Here is a 20,261-nt window from a genome sequence, read left to right as displayed (position 1 = left end):
TTAGAGCCCAGAAAGTGTATTTTGACAAAGCGATGTCGCTCTCACGCCCACCTGGAGGCAAGACACATTGACTGAAAGCAAGTCCCAACTCCACCAGACCAGCCTTTCTTGGCAGGGTGGGCATGGTTCAGGGTGTTTCAAGGGTACCGATGCCCACAAAAATGCCTCTGCAATCTGTGTGCTGCTGCCTGAAATTCCTTTAGCAGAAGCTTCCCACTGCACAAATCAAAACATATTTTAAACTAAAAAAGGAATGAACCTGAGTTGAGCATCTACAGCAGGTCAGGCCCTTTGTATAAATGTCCTGCTCCTCAAGATCATCTCACGGCACAGCTCCTACACAAGGGAGGAAACTGAGGGGCAGAGAGGTTCTGGGGCAGAGCCAAGAAGGTTATGCAGTAGAGCGGGGATGACTGCCCACTGCACCACACTGTCTCCTGGCCTACCACCTGCACTCAGGAGCCCCAGACATGGTTCTAAATCAAGGACAATGAAATTGGACTGAGGGAGGAGCTCCAGACACACATGCCACCCCACCCTCAGGTCTTCTCAGGTGGTACTGAACCAAGAATGAGTGGAGTTTAAAGATGCAGAAAGGATTCCTCCATTCCCCCTCACCTCCTCCTCCAGGAGAGGATGTTAGGGCTAATCTCAAACCCACCAAGCCTTAATGTTATATCTATACAACAGAAATGTATTAGCCTTAAATTTCTCCCTCTCTTTCTCTTTTTTTTCTAGACGAAAGGAAAGAACAGATAAATTAATGGAAATAAATGGATAAAAGTGGAGAAAATGACTTAATATACCTAAAAAAAAAACTACTACACTATGAAGCTTAAATAAGATCACAATTACCACAGTAATATTAGCTAATATTTGTTAAATTTAATCAGTACCAAGAACACATCACCTCCCGACAACCCCTAGGGATTTCCATTTTTTCAGATGAGAAAACTGAAGTAAGAAAAGGTAAAAATAACTTGTCCAAAGACCCCCAGTTTGTGAACAGAAATTCAAACCCAGGATAAAATTTGGCCTTCTCAACTCCTAGGTCTAGTGTGTTATTTTCTCTATTAAATCGCTATGTGATCTGCCAAGTCTTATAGAGATATTACTTTCCTTGTCATTTAGAAAATTTCCATGAGCTGTAAAGTGACTCAAAGCTGCAGAGAAAGCAAAGGGATGTGGATAATCTATAAACTGGAATCTCATCCCTGGAATAAATAAGAGAAGCTTGTAAACCTATTTTCAGCCTAATGAACAGAAATAAATAGAAGCATCCAAAGAACACGAAGGCAATCAAGAAACAACACGAAGGAGGAGAGCCACAGGCCTAAGAGCGAAGACGGAAAAAAAAGAAACCACAGGATGCTGCTTTGTGGGCGCAGGAGAAACAATGCTGTTTATGAGGAAACATCAGTAGAGGGAGGTGACTCAGGCGACTGGGAGACAAGGACCCCAGGCCCTGAGCAAGCTGGCCATAAGGAACAGATGGGGCCTCCCAGGTGCTGCTGGCCTGGATCGGAGGACGAGGGCTGAGCTCACCAGGCCTTAGAAAGGAAATGATGAAGTCCTGCTGCTTAAGCAGTTAGTCAGAGAGCCGAGTAACACCATGCTTCCTCCATCTCCCCTCCCTGCAAATGCTAGGGCCTTACCAGCCTTCCCTTCCCAACAGAGGCGAAGATCTTTAATACTCGATGGACCCAGAGAGACAGGGAGAACTCTCTCCACACTGTACCCTGGTCATCAATGAGGATGCCAAAGCAGACCTCGGAAGTGGAGCATGGCCACAGAAACAACCAGCCACCAGGTGACCGGATTCCAGATGTGGCTCCAGGGATTAAGACTTCCCAGCTAATGACAGGATGCCTCTTTGCTCTTTGCCTGAAATTCAATCAACTCAAACTGACAACGCATATTACAGGATACTGCCAGTTTCCCTGGGGAAAAGGAGGCGACAAGTTTGGAAGGAGGATCTGGCAAATACACAATGAAGTTAAACCAGGACCTTCACAGACATGGCTCCTTGATTCCAGACTCTTTCTCCCTGAGCGCAGGCCCCAAGTCTCTCTCAAAAGAGCAGCATTCCAGGTGACCAGAGGCAATGAGGACCCACCCAGTGAACTCCTTTACTCAGGAGAGTCTGGGAAGCCCAGAAGCATTGAATGGGTGACTCCAGGTCATACAGGGACTTGGAGAGTGAGCCAGACCAGAAACCTGAGCCTCCCACATGTCAGTTTTGTGTCAATTCTTGAAAAACAAGATTCATGTCTTATCTGTTGTTTTATTTCATACCTTTTATTATGGAAGCTTTCAAACACATAAAAAACTAGAAAGAATGAATGGAGCCCCAAACACCCATTACCCAGCTTCAGAGATCATCAGCTCCCGGGCAATCCTGCCTGCTCTGTGTACTGAATATATTCTCTAATGTTTCAAAGACAGGGATCAAAGGAGGAAGAAAATTTACTCTAAAGTCAAGTCCTAAAGGGCTCTGTATTTATATCTTTCTAGCGATAAAATGTAAGCAAGTGTTTAAGTCACAACTTCAATCTCTGAATTCACAACCGATTTTGAATGTACACACAAATTATAATCAGTACTTTAGGGCTACAAATTGCCAAGACACTGACACAGGGCACAAGAGAAGCCTCCTTTGATTTAGAGATGATCTCAAGACATATAATTTCCCTTTATCTAATTAGAGAACACAATAATTTCTCCTTGTACCAGACAGCATAAACCCAATCAAGTGCTTAATAGATATTTTCTGTGAGGATAAATTCCTTGTAAAAAACAAACCAAAAAAACCTATAATTTATAAGGTTTAATGTAAACACAGAGAGTAAACTCCAGATGTTTTTAGAACCAAGAGAAAGTTCTAACTTAGGGGTTGATTCTTTTCACTTAGGGATATTCCTAACGATCCCTTAAAACATGTGTAATTTTTTTAGAGAACGAGATTAAATCCAGGTGTTTAAGTACACATCAAGGTTAACACAATACTCACCTTCTGGGCGTAATTCTGTATTTTCATTTTTCTTTTTGAGTTTTATTTTACAAAGGATTTTAAGTGGATACATTTTCCCTTCAGTCCCTTTTTCAAAAAAGTTCCCCCATCAGAATAATAAACCATTTCCTTAAACCATTAAATCTCACATACTTCCCTCATGAAAATATCAAGTATTTTGTATTTTACTTGACCATTTGAGATGTCTGCAACACACCCATGTAGGGGAAGACAGTTTGAGATTTAGAATCCAAAGAACCCCAGATGTGCGGGTTCTAGCTGTGTAACACTGGGCAAATTGCTTACCTACTTCCTCACTGTACACTAGGGTCATATTAGTACCTGCCCCTCGGGAATGCTGTCAGAACTATATCCGGTTCTCTGATCCTCCAACACCAAGTGAGTGTCCTACAATTCAGTTTGGATACCAACTACCTGGAGGGAGCATCCGACCCACAGGTATAAGGGTTCAGTCCTACACAACCATCCCACTTCAGACACCAGTCACAGGTACCAGGTCCCCAGGTTACCTGTATTTCTGTCTGACTTAGCTCCACATTCAGGGGTTCCCACAACCCCCACCCTCTTAGGTTCACTAGAACAACAGCTCACAGAACTCAGGAAAGCACTTTATCTACCATTAAGGGTTTATCACAAAGGACACAACTCAGGAACAGCCATACAGAAGAGCTGCACAGGGCAAGGTGTGTGGGGCGGAGGTGCACAGAGCTTCCACATCCTGTCTGGGTGCCACCCTCCTGGCATCACACAGTGTTCACCAACCCAGTTGTTTGGAGGTTTTATGCAGGTTTCATTACCTAAACATGATTGATCAAATCATTGGCCACTGGTAACTGAATTCAGTCTCCAAACTCCCCAACCCCAAGCCCAGGGTAAGGCTGAAAGCTCCAACCACTTAATCCTGACTTGGTGTCTCTGGTGATGAGCCCTAATCCTGAAGCTACTTTAGCAATGCCTTCTCAGCCCCAAGGCAGGAGTCATCTCATTAGTACACAAAAGATACTCTTATCACTCAGGGATTCCAATGGTTTTAGAAGCTCTGTGCCAAGAACCTGGGACAAAGACCAAACATTTTTCTGTTACACCACATACTAAATGTAAATAAAAAGTGACTATAGGTGTTTTTATTAATACAAAACAGGACTGCAGCACTGCAGGTGCCTCCCCAGGACTGCATGGCAGACAAATGGTTTAAGTGAGACTGCTCGCCCCCATCCCCATGTTCCTTTCTTCCTTCCAACAGTCAGTGGTTCAAGAACGGACAAACACCGTAAACGAGGAGCCAAGGGCATTCTCCAGACCGCAGTGAAGGGCTCTGAGTTCACCTAAGCAGTATGAAGCTCAACACTTTTGAATAACAGTTTGGAAAACTCTTTCCCTACTTGTGAACAAGGACACACATCGTTCTGGAAGCTACAGGCAGCCATTTTACCAACCGGAGGAAAAACCACAGTAAAAAAAAGCAGCTGGCAGAAGAGACCGGTACCAAAGTAGTGTTTCTCAATAGCCTGTAACAGTCTACAGTGAGGTCAGGACGGAAACAAGCATGTTTAGAAACATTTATGGCAACTTGGCAGAAAAATTTTACATCTGTTGAATTTAATTTTAAAAGTACGGACTTAATTTCATTGTTCTAGTAATTCATTTGTATTTGTATCCTATTTTATGAAAGTATTAATCTGCATTGGGTTAGATTTTTTTTTTCCAAGTTCTTTTCCTCAGATAGCCTGGAGAAGCACTGGCCTAAAGATCTAAGCAGTGAAATCACAGCCTTTATCAAACCACAGCTAAGCCGGAGGCTCACCTCTACATTTCAGTTAGGTGACCCAATGGATACTCTCTGTTGCCTAAGCCGGTTTGAGCTGAATTTTCTGCCATTACAATGGAAACTACTCTACACCTGATACTGGAAAATGATTATCAACCCGAAGCAAGGACAAGATGGAGGTAAGACACAGTGAAGATAAAGGTACGGAGAATTCAAATCATTACATAAAACTCTGCATGAAACTAAAGAAGAAAATACCCATTCAAAGATGTATAACTGGATAAAGGCTTCCACAGCCCTGCAATTAAATGGCCACCTGGATGGGTTTCCTTCCTTTAAACAGTGAACCCATGCAAACATTTCATTGTGTCACCCATTTCAGCAACTGCTAATTTTGAGCCAAATGAATTATCTTTAAGCAAATGTCACACACAGTGGGGAGTGATTTCATTTTCCTAAACTGTTGTCAAAGCTTTGCATACTGAAGCTTCCAAAAAGGAGAATTGGAAAAATGACAATTTAGAGGTGGGAAAGAAACACGAGTTATTTCAAAGCAGCAGCCTGTGATACGGTGAAATCCTTCTTCTAAAGTGCCTCCATCTAACATTTTCCAAGTTACAATCATTTCAACCACTGGCTTTCATTGTACTTATGCTAAAATTTAGCTGATTTATTTTTATAGTATTTTACCAGGGTGAAAAGCCAAAAATGAATGGGGGGGGGGTGGAAAAGAAAATATTACTGGAGGTTTAAAAAAATAAAGATAAAACTAGAAATGGAAGGAATTAAAGAAAGAATGAAGAATGAACTTTAAGAAAAATGTTGACTAGTTTTAGTTTAGCTTTAGTTTCACTAATCTCAAACAATCCTAAAACAGAATGAAGTTTCTCTAAGTCAAAAGTCCATGTATAATAGGTGAGGTGAGCAGGTTATGGGGGAAGTACTCACCCCCATAATCGGTTCAAGGCCAGGGAAGTCCCAGATCCCTTAACAAGATGGCATAGTCCCTGGAGTGAGACAGTTAGGGAGGAGAGAGTCACAGCCTCCTCCAAAGCTTCCTTAACTGTGGCTCCAAAGACATTTTCCCCAGGACTCTAAGATTTAGAAACTTTTTATTTTTTTCTACTTTTTTATATTTCTAAAAATTAATAATACAAGAATATTTTAGGTCAGTCAAATGCCAACCTTCTTACAGCCCAGTAATCTGAATTTCTAAATGGCATTTGTAAGCATGCTGGTATCAAGATCACTTAAAATGAGATCATTTAACTCTCTTTAGCATTTCTCAAGCTGTGGTGCCCATAGACATAGTCTCAGGGGTCAACATTATCCCAACTTTGAGAAACTCGAGCTAGTTAATTCTATCATATCCACTTGGAAGGAAGACTGAATAAATTTTACAGTTAAAAACAAAGAGGAATAATGTGAAGTCCTGAGAAGCACACAAGATCACTTCCATAATATTCTTAACAAAAATGCATAACCTTCATTCAGTCACGAGGAAACAATGAACAAACCCACGCTGAGGGGCACTCTACAAAAGAGCTGGTCAGTACTCTTCAGAGTGTGAAGGTTATGAAAGACAAAGAAAGGCTGAAGCACTGTTCCGTATTAAGATGACTAAGGCACTATGACACTGAATGTAACATGTAATCCTGGACTGGATCCTAGACTAGAAAAAGAACATTAATGGGACATTAACAGGCATAATTTAAATAAGGTCCTTACATTACAGTATTAAATCAATGTTTATACCCTGATTTTGATCACTATACAGTGATTGTGTAAGATATTAACATTTAGAAAATCAAGATGAAGAATGTAAAGGAATTCTTTGTACTTTTTGCTATTCTTTTTGAAAACCTTAAATTATTTCAAAGTTAAAAATGTTTAAAAAATATATTAAATAGACAAGGAAGGGTTTGAACTCACAAAAAGAAATCCAAACAGCAAACACAATGTCTATTAACGTCCAGTGGACTACAGGATCTGGTCTCCTCTGGAGACGGCCCTCATGGGGATATGACCAATGCATGACATCAGATTCCCATTTGGCTTCTTGGGTAGGTTTCCCTCCAGAACTCAGGTCTAGACCCACTTCTAGCTCTAGTCTTCACTCTAACATTAACATCTGATATTTTAGTTTACATGAATCTCTTGTGATTTGGGTTGACAAGAACCTGACATCTAGAGTCCAATACTTTATAGGTGTGCTGAGAAAAGAACTGATTTTCCAGTCTATCAAAGCTGAAAACCAGCCTCCAGACTATGGTGATAAAGAGCTATCTGCCCTGTGGGCGGTGCCTGACAACCATTCTGCAAGCCTGTAACACTCAAAGATTATTGCTGTTTTACAGTTTCTTGCAAAGATGCAGAGTTCCCAACAAAAAGAATGTACTCGAGGTACAGTCACCTTGTAAAGCAGAGGAAGGTGTCAACAGCAAACTTTGAATCCTGTTGAATAAATAGGGTTATAAAGGACAAAAATAGCCAAGGGCTGAGAACCAAACTCATCATACACAACTCAGCAAAGGTTTAGCAGACTGTTTGAACTGAATAGCCCTTTTATAAGGCTCCCTTAGGACTTACACCCACAGTGGCCCAGAATGATCCTTGGGAAAAGTAATTCTATCCACATCTTTCCCCAACCTACAACTCTTACATAGTTTTCCATTGCACTTAAAATAAGGACCAAAATTCTGGTGGTAGCCTCGTGTCCTGTACCCCATCTGCAGCTCCAACCCTCAAGGCCCCTCCCCCTTGCATGTGACAGTCCTTGAGTCAGCCTTCATCGTCACTCCAAAGACACACTGCAAATTTGCAAATTGTGCTCTTTGTCTAGAATGTCCTCCCACCCCTCACCCCAACACACACACACCACACACACACACACACACACACACATTCACCCTAGCTAACTTCCACTCCTCAATATTATTCAGTTTTCAGCTTAAATATCACTTAATCAGGAAGGCTTTCCCTTATCAGCCTTGAGGACTAGGTGAGTGCCCTGTTTCAGAGTGTTCTCACAGCACCCTATGGTTTCTCCTCTTAGAACCTACCACCATTTCTAATTATATATTTATAAGTCTCTCCTGATTAGATGAGGAGCATCCAGAGGGCAGGGATGAAGTCTAGTTTGCAAACCACCACTTGCCAATGTCTAGCACAGACTCTGCACTTCAGACACTGGGGTAAATGATCCTGCCTAAGCCCTCGGCTTCTTTCAGGGATTAAATGAAGAACAGTGTGTCAAGCATGTGGATACCATAAGCACTGAGTAGGTGACAGCTATTAGAATTACATCAAAATGCCTTTCCTCTAAATGTGTTTCAAATTTACCACTGGTTTTTCTGGTGGTGGGAAAAAAAGCCTTGCAAAAGATGCCAAGTTGTCGTTTTTTTAATGATACTTTGTCAAGTCAGCTCATTTTAGGATACTGAAAAACATCAAATTGCAAGGTATAATGTGAAGAAAGGAAATGCTTCTAAAATTAACACACTACACCTTTTTTCACTCTGAGATAAATCTACACTCATCATCAGTATATTCTCACTCCCCTCTGCAGCCTTCATTGTTGCCTTCTCTTTCAAAATCCTGGTGATTACTATTACAAAGACACTCACTCCCTTTTCAGACACCAAGGACTCTACTGATAACTTTCATGAAAGTGAGTTTTAACTATGGCCAAAATTTCGTTTGCTTTAAAAACACAAAAAACTTGCTTCCATCTCAACTATAATAAAAGTAGGATAAATCACAGCTATCCCGAAGCAGTCCTTGTTCATAGGAGGATTTAAAATCATTTACAATTGTAGTTGAATGAAAAGATAAAAATGGGGGATAGAAACACCCAAAGTGATCATTTTTTCAAGAGATGTTTCACTATAATAACAGCTAAATTCTCCTGGGCCCAAGCAATATACTCAGGTAAAGGACAGAAGGAACAAACACTGGGATTTCTAGGGGATAACTGGACAGATTCCCATTCACCAGAAGAGAAACGAGAATTCAAGAGCATGTTGTTTCCTTAGAGGAAAACTACACTTTAAAGAACTTGGCTCTAGAAAATGTCTCCACTGAAATGGCTACTTTCCATATCAGACTATACGCAGTAATACCCAGCAGCTGCATGCAAAGCCCACTCGGTTATTCAAAGATAGGCAAAGATGTGGAGGGGAGGAAAGACTTTCCTTCTACCCTCCTAGGTTTAATAAATACATATTTAATAATAAATATGACATAAACTGGGAACAGGCAGATTAACAGGAGAAAAGGTATACAAATTTATTAATTTTTAATATTATACACATAGGGAGATCAGAGGAAAAATACAGTTCCCAAAAAAGCAGTGAGATTTGAGAGCTTATATACCATCTTAATACGGGAAGGGGAGGGAGGGATGTCAGCCTCTCAGGGGAGAGTAAATGATTTTTAAGAAAGAAGAATGGACCCTTAGAAGAATAGATGGGAGATATGACAGTTTGTTATGGAGTCTGTCTGGGTGTGGCTTGCATGCGTGAAGAGGCATCTTCCCTGGCTGCTGAAACTTCCCGGAAGGGGATTTATGACAATTGAGTTCCTTTTGAAGGATTTGTCTTTAGGTAGATAAGGGGAGTTTGGAGAAAGCCTCTTACTGCATTTGCTGCTTTTCAAGAGCCTTACGTTTAAAACAATCAAAATAGCATAGGTGGCATGTCTACAAGTCCTTCAGATGAAAGCATGAGCCCTATGTTCAGTCATGCGATAAACAGATTCATGGCACACACATACGTCTGATACTTTGAATCTCATGAAAGCTAAGAATCTTCCCAGAGGGAAAAACGTTTATACAGAAGAAGCTCTCTTAACTGATCTCCCCTTTAACCAACTTGCCAGATTAACCAGCACATCCCATTCCGTCTATAGAGCATAATAACTAATGTTTCAGAACACCAGCAGCTCACAACTAGTAGGAGACGCTACCTGGGCCCAGGGCTCCTCCAAGTGTGGTCCAGAGATATAGATGCCAGCCTGCAAACCATTTGTTACCAGCTGTCCAGGAAATGGAGAGTGAGCATTTAGAAACATCGGTAGCCATCAGACACGGCTGTCACAACCAAGAGCATGAACAGCAGACTCATCTCAGTGACCAGTTCTGGTAGTTAGTGTTCATCTTGTGAGGTGAGCCATATGTGGTACCAGCTGCCTGCCGGTTAAGGGCTATGGAACCAGGTGATCACAAGCAATAGTTTAAGGTTACTTTGTCAACTGTAATGCACATGCATTAAAATCTGAATTCTCTTTTTTTTCATCAAAAGATCATTTAAATTTGACCATAAATTTAAAGGACAAGTTGGAATTGGCTACTGAGGAAGAACTGAAGGTAAATTTTGACACTAGAGAATCACTTGCTTCATTTTGGAGAAAAGTAAAAAAAAAAAAAAAAAAAAAGAAGATCTTGAGCTTGCTGAAATTGCTTCCTCTTTTTCCGTACTCATCAACATCCCTCTACAAGGCCAGTTCTTCTACCAAGAGTGTTATTAAAACAAAACCATAACCAGTTTAGATATACATTAAACATTAACCTTGGGAGTAGCTGTCACTAACCCAGCCTAGAGTAGATAGGTTAACAAGCAAGAAGCAAGTTCATTTGTGACACCAAAAATCTTAGACATTGACATACATAGAGTTTGTTAAAATTACACATAGGATATTTAATATGGATAATCTCCATTTTACTCATAAGTTTTTCTTTAGCTATAACTGGGTTAACAAATTAACAAGAGTAATAGTGATTCTTTACGTGAACTGCCTATATGCAAGCTTTTAAAGAACATGTATAGATTTTGTAATTTTTTTCCTTATATTTGTTGTTTATAGGTAGTGAAAATGTAATTTTATTTATGTTGTTTCTAAAATGTTAAAAAAAAATTAAGGCTTGCAATATTACATGTCTTTTTTATTTCTTTTCTTCTTCTTTTTTAAATAAAAGTACAGGTCCATGACAGATTGAAAATAAAAAGACTAGACCTTCACCAGACACAGGTTAATAAACAGTGATCTGCTCCCACCAATGAAGCTGTATCCTTCTCTAGGGTTAGATGTATTTACTTCTATTTATGCCAGTTATTCTCACAATTTAATTTAATTGTATATAAACACATAGTAAATTATATATAAACACATAAAATATGAGTTCAGAAAAAAATGTTTCTATGAAAATCAAGTTGAATATCTGAATACTATGGAATAACTTAATAAAAGAGAAAAACTAAAATAACTGCTATTATATTAGGGATGAAGAGGAAATGGCAAAGGATGGGGAGGCAAATCAGAAAAATCTAGAAGGATTCGACACTTAGTTCCTATAACCCTTTAAAGCAACCCAAACTGAAAACCAGGTAGACCAGGCATCACAGGTTACGGTTTATGTGCAAAAAACATCATGGAAAACACTTACCAGGCCCTGGCTCAGAAATTAGCAAGTGGATGTACATTTCCATGTTTGATTTTAAAATAAAATGTTTAAGATAGAAAGTAACATTTTTTTATACTTCTCCACTTCAACTGAGCAGCTGCTGGTCATGATAATCCCAGATAAGAGAGCTTATCCTATAAACACAAAATTCTGCACAGAATATTCAAGAGATTCTGGCCTCCTGGCTCTCTTACTGAGATATAACTGGTAGATGATAAAACAGGGACAAAAGACCTGTTATAGAAAGACTAACACCAATCACAAAAAGCATAAGGAATCCAAAAAGAGCTTCTAACCATATAATAAGAAAGTGAAACAATTTGTGAAACTGCAAAGCATATGTCTCTTTTTTAGAAACATATCCACACCCAATTCCTACAGAGAATGTGCTTTTTAGCAGTTAACAGCATTAACCAAACAAAAGCAGAGTCCTCGGGGGACTTTTTCCCGAAGGTCAAGAACAAATGCAGAATCAAAAAGTAATTATAAAAAGTCATTTATGAGACAGTACAAAACATTTTCTCTTACTATCAGTACAAAAAATTGTTTTGAGCCATAAACCAAACCAATTCAAAGTCAATGGTTTAGTTTCATTCTGTTTGTATTTTTTCTTTATTTGGGGGGGGGGGTATTAAGGTTTGTTTGTTTGTTTATTTATTTATTTATTTATTTATGATGGAGGTACTGGGGATTAAACCAGGACCTTGCGCATGCTAAGCGTGCACTCTACCAATGAGCTATACCCTCCCCCATTAGTTTAATTCTGAATTCAGACTTTTTGTAGCATATCCATCTTGGCCCACAGCTCAGGATTAAAGTTTTTATTTAGTGTTAGGAAAAATAAGAAAAACAAATGAAAACTACAACAGTGTGATGAGGGAAATTAACATCAGAAGTCTCTGTTAATAAAGCATTCTGGGTTGACAAAAACTAAAATTACAGGAAAAAAAAGATTTTAAGATTGAAGTATTACCTAAATTGAAATAATCTGAACACAAACTCACTTTGAATAGTCCTACCCTCACTTCAAAGCAATGGGACATGGCTGAATTTATACAAAATTCCACTGTCAATTATATTACACAAATGAAATAGAATGTAAATAATATTAAAAAAGAAAGAAAGAAGGACCACAGAAACATGTATGGGAGGAAAAAATAACTTTCCCTCTACCCTTCTGAGTTCTTAGCTGAAACCCTTGTAATAAAAGACAGATCAACAAGAGAAAAAACAACAGAAGCTTATTAACATGTATACCTTGTATACATGGAAGACACCCAGGGGAAAATGAGTAACTCAAAGAGGTGGCTTAGAATTCAGACTCAAATACCATCATAATAGGGCAGGGGAAGGGAACGGATGTCTACCTTTTAGCAGAAAGTAAATGATTTTTAGGAAAGATGAATGGGCCCTTAGAAGAACCAATGAGACATGACAGTTTGTAACAAAGTCTGTGTGGGGGTGGTGTCGGCTCCTAGTCTCCTCTCCTGATGGGAGTCAATCTTCCCTGGTTGATAAAACTCCCGGGTGGGGATCTATGACAACTGAGTTCTTTCTGGGGGACCTGTCTTCAGGCACATAAGGGGAGTTCAAACAAAGCCTCTTCCTGAATTTGTTATTTTTCAAGTGCTTACAGCTCAAAATAATCAACATATCAAAGTGGCATATTCTGAGGTGACATGTCCTGAACTCCTACAGTTGAAGCTAGGGGTGGCATATGCTGCTACCCTGCACATGCAAAGCCTAACCAGGCTGTGGGGGACACTAGGCTGATGCGTCCTGCCCTCCAATTCTGGCTCAGGCAGTAATCAGCACCATGACCCTGTCTGCCTTAATTTGGGGGTCCCCATCTGTGAACTCAGGGAGTCAGCTATGCACACACTACAGGTGCTACTCACACTAAGATTCTGTTGTGCTGAAACTAAACACACAAATGACACTGACTGAAGTTCTTATGGGCAATGAAAGGCAAGAGGCAAACATCAGATCTACTACAGTGACAGGTCTGAACGCTCATCCACTTGGCTGAGTTATTCTGATTATGAAACGAAAGGAAAGATGGGGAGACATGCAGCCCAGAAAGCAATGTCAAGGACTACCAAACTTTTATAATTCCTCCTGGCAAAATGAATAAAACCACAGTATAAATTTGTAAAAGATTTTTGCATTAAAATAGGTTTTCTTCCTAATTTTGTAATTAGCAAAAATTTACTTTAAAAAAAAAAAACAAGACGGAAATATATAGAGACAAGGGATTCACAGTGGTTATTTAAAGGTTGCTTTACTGGTATCTTTATCTTCTCTCACAGAATGTTAAATTAATTCTTTCTTTTTAAGTGAAAAGGTGATAATGAAGTGATTAAGAACATACACTTGGAAGTATGTGGCCTGGGGCCAAGTCCCACTTACCAGCTGTATACCCTTGAGCAAGTTTCAGCTTCCTCATCTGTAAAATGAGGATAACATGGTCTCAGCACCTCATGTGGTGGCTGAGAGTTAACAGACGTTACTGTGTATAAGGCACTAAGCGCAGTGTCTCTGGCACATGGAAGAACCTATGTAAGTGTTCACTAATATTTTATGGTAACTTCGTGTTTGAATAAAAATCAATGCTCAGTAATATACCAAATGAAAACCAAATAAACATCAAGACCCTAGAAAACCTCACATACAAGCATCAACATTAAACACTTAAAATATTAAAATAATTCCAAGAATATAAGGACATACGTATGTCCTAGGACACATAAATGATATAGATGGCAGTAGCTTCATTTAACTATCTTCCCAGACTCCAATCCTTCATCAATCCATCCTATCCACTAGATTAAACTTCCTAAAAGCAATGTTGGGTTTAAGTCACTCCCTACAAAAACCTTAATGACTCCACATAGTACAGGGTAACCCCCAAGCCCCAGAACCGGACTAAATGAGCCACTAGCACACTGTACTTCGAGGTACTTATAACAGTTTGTAATTACATACCTGAGTGGTTGTTTGGTTAATACCTTTCTCACCACTACAACGAAAGCCCAGGAGGTAAGGCCTGCACTGAACCCACCACTATCACAGGCATGGCCTACTGCAGGTGTTCAGTAAGTATTTGATGGATGAATAACCCTCATCATCCATCAAGGTTCACAGAAACACCTCACAGGTGTGACCCTTCACAGTCTGCAAAACACTTGTATAAATTTCCTCATCTGAGCCTCACAGTAAGCCTTCAGAAAAGGCAAAGCAAATGAGAAAACCAAGGCCTAAAAATTCACAGCTACCCAAGATCATATTTTGAGTAAGTGGCAAAGAACCAAAGTGTGTTGACTTCTAGTCTGGGGTTCCTTCCAGAACATTCTCCTGCCTGAGTTAAACCCAATACAGCATACTAAGGCTTTGGCCTGGCCGTGATTTCCCAGCCTCTGCACTTTTTACTCTTCTACCCACCTAGAACTACCCACTACCTTTTTTTGCTTCTCATTCATTAAACAAATATTTATTAAGGACTGGGATTGACGGGCAAACCCTCCTCCTTTCTTTAGGGCCCACTACTGTGTCATATATATGCCACTTCTATGTTCTGAGTGAACAGCTGTGTATTTACTCAACAAAAAGGTTTTCACCATATAGACATTTATTTGTTTTTTCAATGTAATAGTGAGCACCTATTAAGTGTCATACTGTGTGAGGTTCCAATGAGAACCACACAGTTAGAATACTGGTGTCTTAGTGGTTTGAAAAACTACTGAAGTTTCTAGAAGAGAATAACGATGTAGATCAGCCTCCCTTAAAAAGCAACATAAAGCCACTATGGAGGACAGTATGGGGGTTCCTTAAAAAGCTAAAAATAAACTTACCATATGATCCAGCAATCCCACTCCTGGGTATACATCCAGAGAAAAATATAATTCGAAAAGGCACATGTACCCCAAGGTTCACAGCAGCACTATTTACAGTAGCCAAGACACAGAAACAACCTAAATGTCCATCGACAGGTGACTGGATAAAGACGATGTGGTGTGTGTATATATATATATATACACACACACACATATATATACATATATATACATACATACACAATGGAATACTACTCAGCCATAAAAAAATAAAATGCCATTTGCAGCAACATGGATAGACCTGGAGATCATCATTCTAAGTGAAGTAAGCCAGAAAGAGAAAAAAATACCATATGATATCACTCATATGTGGAATATTAAAAAAAAAAAAAGACACAAATGAACTTATTTACAAAACAGAAACAGACTCACAGACATAGAGAACAGACTAATGGTTACCAGGGGTAAAGGGATTGGGAAGGGATAAATTGGGAGTTTGAAATTTGCACCTTTTGGGGAGTGATGGAAATTTTATGTATCTTGATTGTGGCAGTGGTTTCATAGTGTATACATCTATCAAAATTCATCAAATTGTGCATCTGAAATATGTGTAGTTTACTGTACAGAAATTATACTGCAATAAAGTTTAAAAAAAAAAAAGCAATATAATTGCTGTCGTTCAGACAGCCTGAGATGTCCCAGGTACCTTAATTAGGAAGTAAAGCAACCACTAATACCCACCAAAATAATAAAGCCTTCATCAATTTTTATATCATTTTAAAAGAGAATATAGGTCAAATGTATCTACCATTATTTTTTGAAAAGAGATCCACACAATACCATCCACAAGCGAGCACTCCCAGGCCTACCCCACCAAAATGACTTGTGTCCATCAGGTCTGTTAAATAGTTAATGGCCCTTCTCAAACTTGTTGGCTCAAAAGCACACATAATTAAAATGGAAACAACAGATTCTGGAATCCTATTCCTCTGAATTACTAGCACAGGACCACAACTCTAAATACTGCAGCAATAAACCTGCAATAATCCTCATGAAATATAGTATCAATTAAATGTTGGTGCAAGAAATGTAATGCAGAATTACTGCCGTATTAACACTCCCCAAAGATAAATCACCAAAGACTTTAAACAAGTGAAAATCAATTCTATGAATATTTAACACAGCTGGCTTTATTTAAAATTTCCCCTAGCAGACATACGCTGGCATGGAAAAGAGCTACAAAGGGTTAACAATGCTAGATTATATGTGAATTCAGAAGGAAGACAGCAGCCTGGGAAGCTTCCTTATCTTGGAAATGACAATACTTTACAGCCTCAGGGGAAAAGCATACAAAACAGTGTCCCACATGTTAACTCATTACAGGATTTAATAGAAACGATACTCCGCTTTCTTTCCCACCTAAATTTCGTTGCTGAATTTAAGAGGCCAATCTCAGATAAGACAAAAAGGCAAGCTGCAAGAACAAAAAAATAAGAGTGGAATGGGCAAAAACCTGAGAAATCATTGGCCTCCAGGGCCAAGGTCTGGGTCCGTGAAGAACTTCCCTCAGCAGAAAGCTGCACATCTGCCTCCACCTCACCATCTCCTACAGGAACACAACTGCTTTCACTGCGGTCCCATGGGTCTCAAACAGGCCTAAATAAACCTGCAGGATGGGGGGGTTGTGCTTGTCTGCTTGCCGGAGGGTCTCTAAAAGTAAGAGTGAAACTCACCCAGGTGTTTTCTTCTACCTTTCAACAGACCGAAAGGCCTCCCCACCCTCCTTTCCCGATCACTCTGCCTTTCCCACACCTTGATCATCTACGAGGCAGTGATTCCAAAATCCTGCAGAGAAGCCACAACCAGCCTCAAGGAGCCTCATTAGGAAGAACTTCCCTTTTATTAAATCTTCCATTGTGCAGTTTAATTCCACTTCCTTTTTTTTTTTTTTTCTCTGTGAACCAGTGGAAGGGAGTAAATCCCTGAAAGAAAAAAATCCCTTTCATCTCACAGAAACAATCCCATTTGTGAATTCTGTGAGTTAACAGAATAGGTGTGTCCTTCAAAGGAGGGAGGACATCTGTGATCAAATTGAATTCTATCATTTATATTTAAAAGATTCAGACCTAATACGGCCTCGTAGAAACAAAACATTTAATATCTCTTTTGGTTCTGAAATTGTACAGGTCTCCCTGAAAGTTTCACCTGTATTCATCCCCAACAGGTGTACAGCACTTTTCCTGATGGTCTCACTGAGCCACTGAAGGGATGCAGACACAACCCACGGCCCTTCTGTTTCCCTCCACTCTTTCAGTTGCCCTTCTGGGTCTTCCGCTCCCTCACCTTGGTAGACTGGGAAAATGCCAGGAGATCAAACTCAAGTCTGTTCATTACACTTTGCTCATAACTCTTGATTTTAAGATATGGGAAGGAGGAAATGGAGATGCTACTAATATTGTTTTAGGATGTAAATTATCCTGAGGGCTAATTATGTACAATTCCTTCATTTTCTTTATTCAAGCAAGTGAATCCCAGATAAATTTCCTTTCAGGTCGAATTTTTCTTCCCTTGTAACTTTATGACTAATCCTATATACCCCTAACAACTGCCTTACTCACCCCTCAAGAACTCAGTATTACTATATTATCCTGTTAGGAGGAAAGGAGCTAAAACCTGTCTGAGGGAGCTAACATTACAGACTTTGGCATCAAGTTGTTACTATTGGGCCGGTTTAAAGTTAAATTACCCAGTAAAAGAAAAGGGGAGGGAGTCTGAGACGCACCTGACCTCCATTCGAGGTCATATAAAAGTTTCCCACCTCTAGCTATCTAGCTATTCTACCTCTCTGGGACAAACATGGGTCCCACCCTCAGCAAGCTAGTAATACAATGAAGAGCTGCCTACATCTGTAGTCTCTACTTTCTCTCTTCCCATTGATTCACTCCAATCAGGCTTTTACATCCCTGTCATTCTATCAAACTGCTCTTGTCAAAGTCACCAATGACCTCCATGTTGCTGAAGCCAGTGGTCAGACTGAATCCTCACTCTACTGGATGATTACTCTGTCTTAAAACACATTCATTACATACATGCCTTCTGAACTGCCCCCCCCACCCCGCTTCTTTGGGTTCACTTCCTACCTCACTGACTCCCCCTTCTTGGGTTTTCTTAGCTGGTCCCTTCTCACATTTGAACTCTGGAGTTCAGAATTTCTCATATATCCAATTTGCCTGCTCAGTATGTCCACATGAGTGTCTAACAGGTATCATGATGTACTAAAACCAAATTCCTAAATCAGATTCCTACTTTACCTCCTAACCAGCTCCTCCCAAAACCTTGCCCCATCTCAGGAAATGGCAAATCCATTCTTCCAGCTGCTCAGGAGCCATCCTTGCCTCTGCATTCATGCTCGCTCGTGCCTTGCATACATTCTCATGTTCTCTCTCTCTCTCTTTCTCACTCACACACACACACACACACACACACACCCCTAATCTAATAGGAAATCAGCTCTATCTTCTATCTGGAACGTGACCACTCACTACTGCCCACCCCTAGTGCCCTGGCACAGCAACCATCATCTCCCGCCTAGATTACAGCAATGGCTCTCCCTGCATTCTAATCTCCACAAAACAGAATGGTCTGTTGTAAAACATCGACCAGATTATATTATTAATCTGTTCAAAACCTTCTAACGGCTTCCCACCTGTCATGGGTCAAACTGTGTCCCCCGAGAATTCATATGTTGGAGTCCTAACCCCTAGTACCTCAGAATGTGACCTTATTTGGAAATGGGGTCGTTGCAGATGTAGTCAGTAAAGATGAGGTCATTAGGGTGAGCCCTAATCCAGTATGACTGGTGTCCTTATAAGAAGGGGAAATTTGGACACACACACACACACAGGGAGAACACCATGTGAAAATGAATGCTGAGACCTGCAAGCCAATGACCACCAAATATTGCCCGCCAAGCACCAAAAGCTAGGAGAGAGAGATGGAACAGAGTCTCTCTCACAACCATTAGAAAGAACCAACCCTACCAATACCCCGACCACAGGCTTATAACATCCAGAACTGTGACACAATGTATTTCTGCTGTTTTGCCACCCAGTTTGGGGTCCTCTGCTATGGGAGCCCTAGCAAAGAGTACACCACCTCACGCAGAATAAAAGGTGAACTCCCTGCAGTGGCCCAAAGGCCCCACATGACTGTACCCAGACTCACACGCTGCCCGCCCCCCACCCCATCATCCCCTCAAGAGGCCAGGCACACTCCTCCGCAGGGCCTTTGCTCTGGCTCTTCCCGCAGCCCAGTCTGCGCTGCCCGGGGGCCTTCAATTCCGTTAGATCTGTTTAAATACCTCCCTAAGACCTTCTCCTCCCTTAGACACGCTCCACTGCCCTACCCACCTTTATCTTTCCCCATCATTGTGTCACCTCCAGATAATTAAACACTTACTGTTAGGCCAGCAGATCCACTGCTAAGACTTGCTGCGCAGCTGCAGGTGGACCCGCCCCAGGTCGGCCTTAGCTGCGGAGAGCTTCCTGCCGGAGGCCACGCCCTGCCGGAGGCCACGCCCTTCCGAGGCAGCTGCACCTGGTAACACACCTGAAAGGAGTCAAGTCACCACTCAGTGCGGGAACCTCTGCCAGGTAATCCATGCTCGCTCCAAAGCACTCTGGCATGTTGGTGGAAGCTCTGTAAAATCTGCATCACGGTTCAACTTCTTCCTCTGCCCAATCCTGCTTCCGCCCCCTTCTGCTCACCCTGTCGATCCCAAATAAACATCGTGTTCCCCAAACTCCATCTCAGCATCTGCTTCGAGAGAACCCAACCCTCAGACACTTAATCTAACCCCACAACCGGAATGTAATCTTACTGAGGGCAGGGATTTTGTTTTGTTATATCCCCAAAGCCTAAAATAGTACCTGGTACAAAACAAGAAAAGACTGAATGGGAATACAGAAATGAAGGAAAGGAAAGGAAAGGAAGGAGGGCAGGAAGGAAAGGCTAACTATTTGGATAGGAGACTAGCCCCTGGATAAAACAAAAGCTTCTTAATATGGTCATTCTCATAAATCAAGAAGAATACACTATTACAGTGAAACTGTGCATGAGGTTTCTAAAGCCCACACTGCTGTTTCGTTTTAGAGAAACTTTAAACAATGT

The 20,261-nt window shown here is 40.6% G+C and overlaps 1 protein-coding gene across 11 annotated transcripts in view; it reads right to left on the bottom strand.

Annotated features, from left to right (window-relative positions):
- The window catches only part of APBB2 (amyloid beta precursor protein binding family B member 2), a 333,398-nt gene that overhangs the window by 286,093 nt on the left and 27,044 nt on the right, over positions 1-20,261 (bottom strand). For 9 of the 11 annotated variants that reach the window (XM_064487170.1, XM_064487174.1, XM_064487137.1 and 6 more), the window contains exon 2: positions 19,551-19,700. The exons of the other annotated variants lie outside the window; for them this stretch is intronic. The gene's annotated coding sequence lies outside the window, so the exon portion shown is untranslated. The remainder of the gene's footprint in view (positions 1-19,550; positions 19,701-20,261) is intronic. 11 annotated transcript variants of the gene reach the window in all.

Source organism: Camelus dromedarius, chromosome 1, assembly GCF_036321535.1.
Source record: "Camelus dromedarius isolate mCamDro1 chromosome 1, mCamDro1.pat, whole genome shotgun sequence".
NCBI classification, from domain to species: domain Eukaryota; kingdom Metazoa; phylum Chordata; class Mammalia; order Artiodactyla; family Camelidae; genus Camelus; species Camelus dromedarius.
The sequence above is the reverse complement of the archived record's forward strand: the minus strand, read 5'-3'. Positions and strand labels throughout refer to the sequence as shown.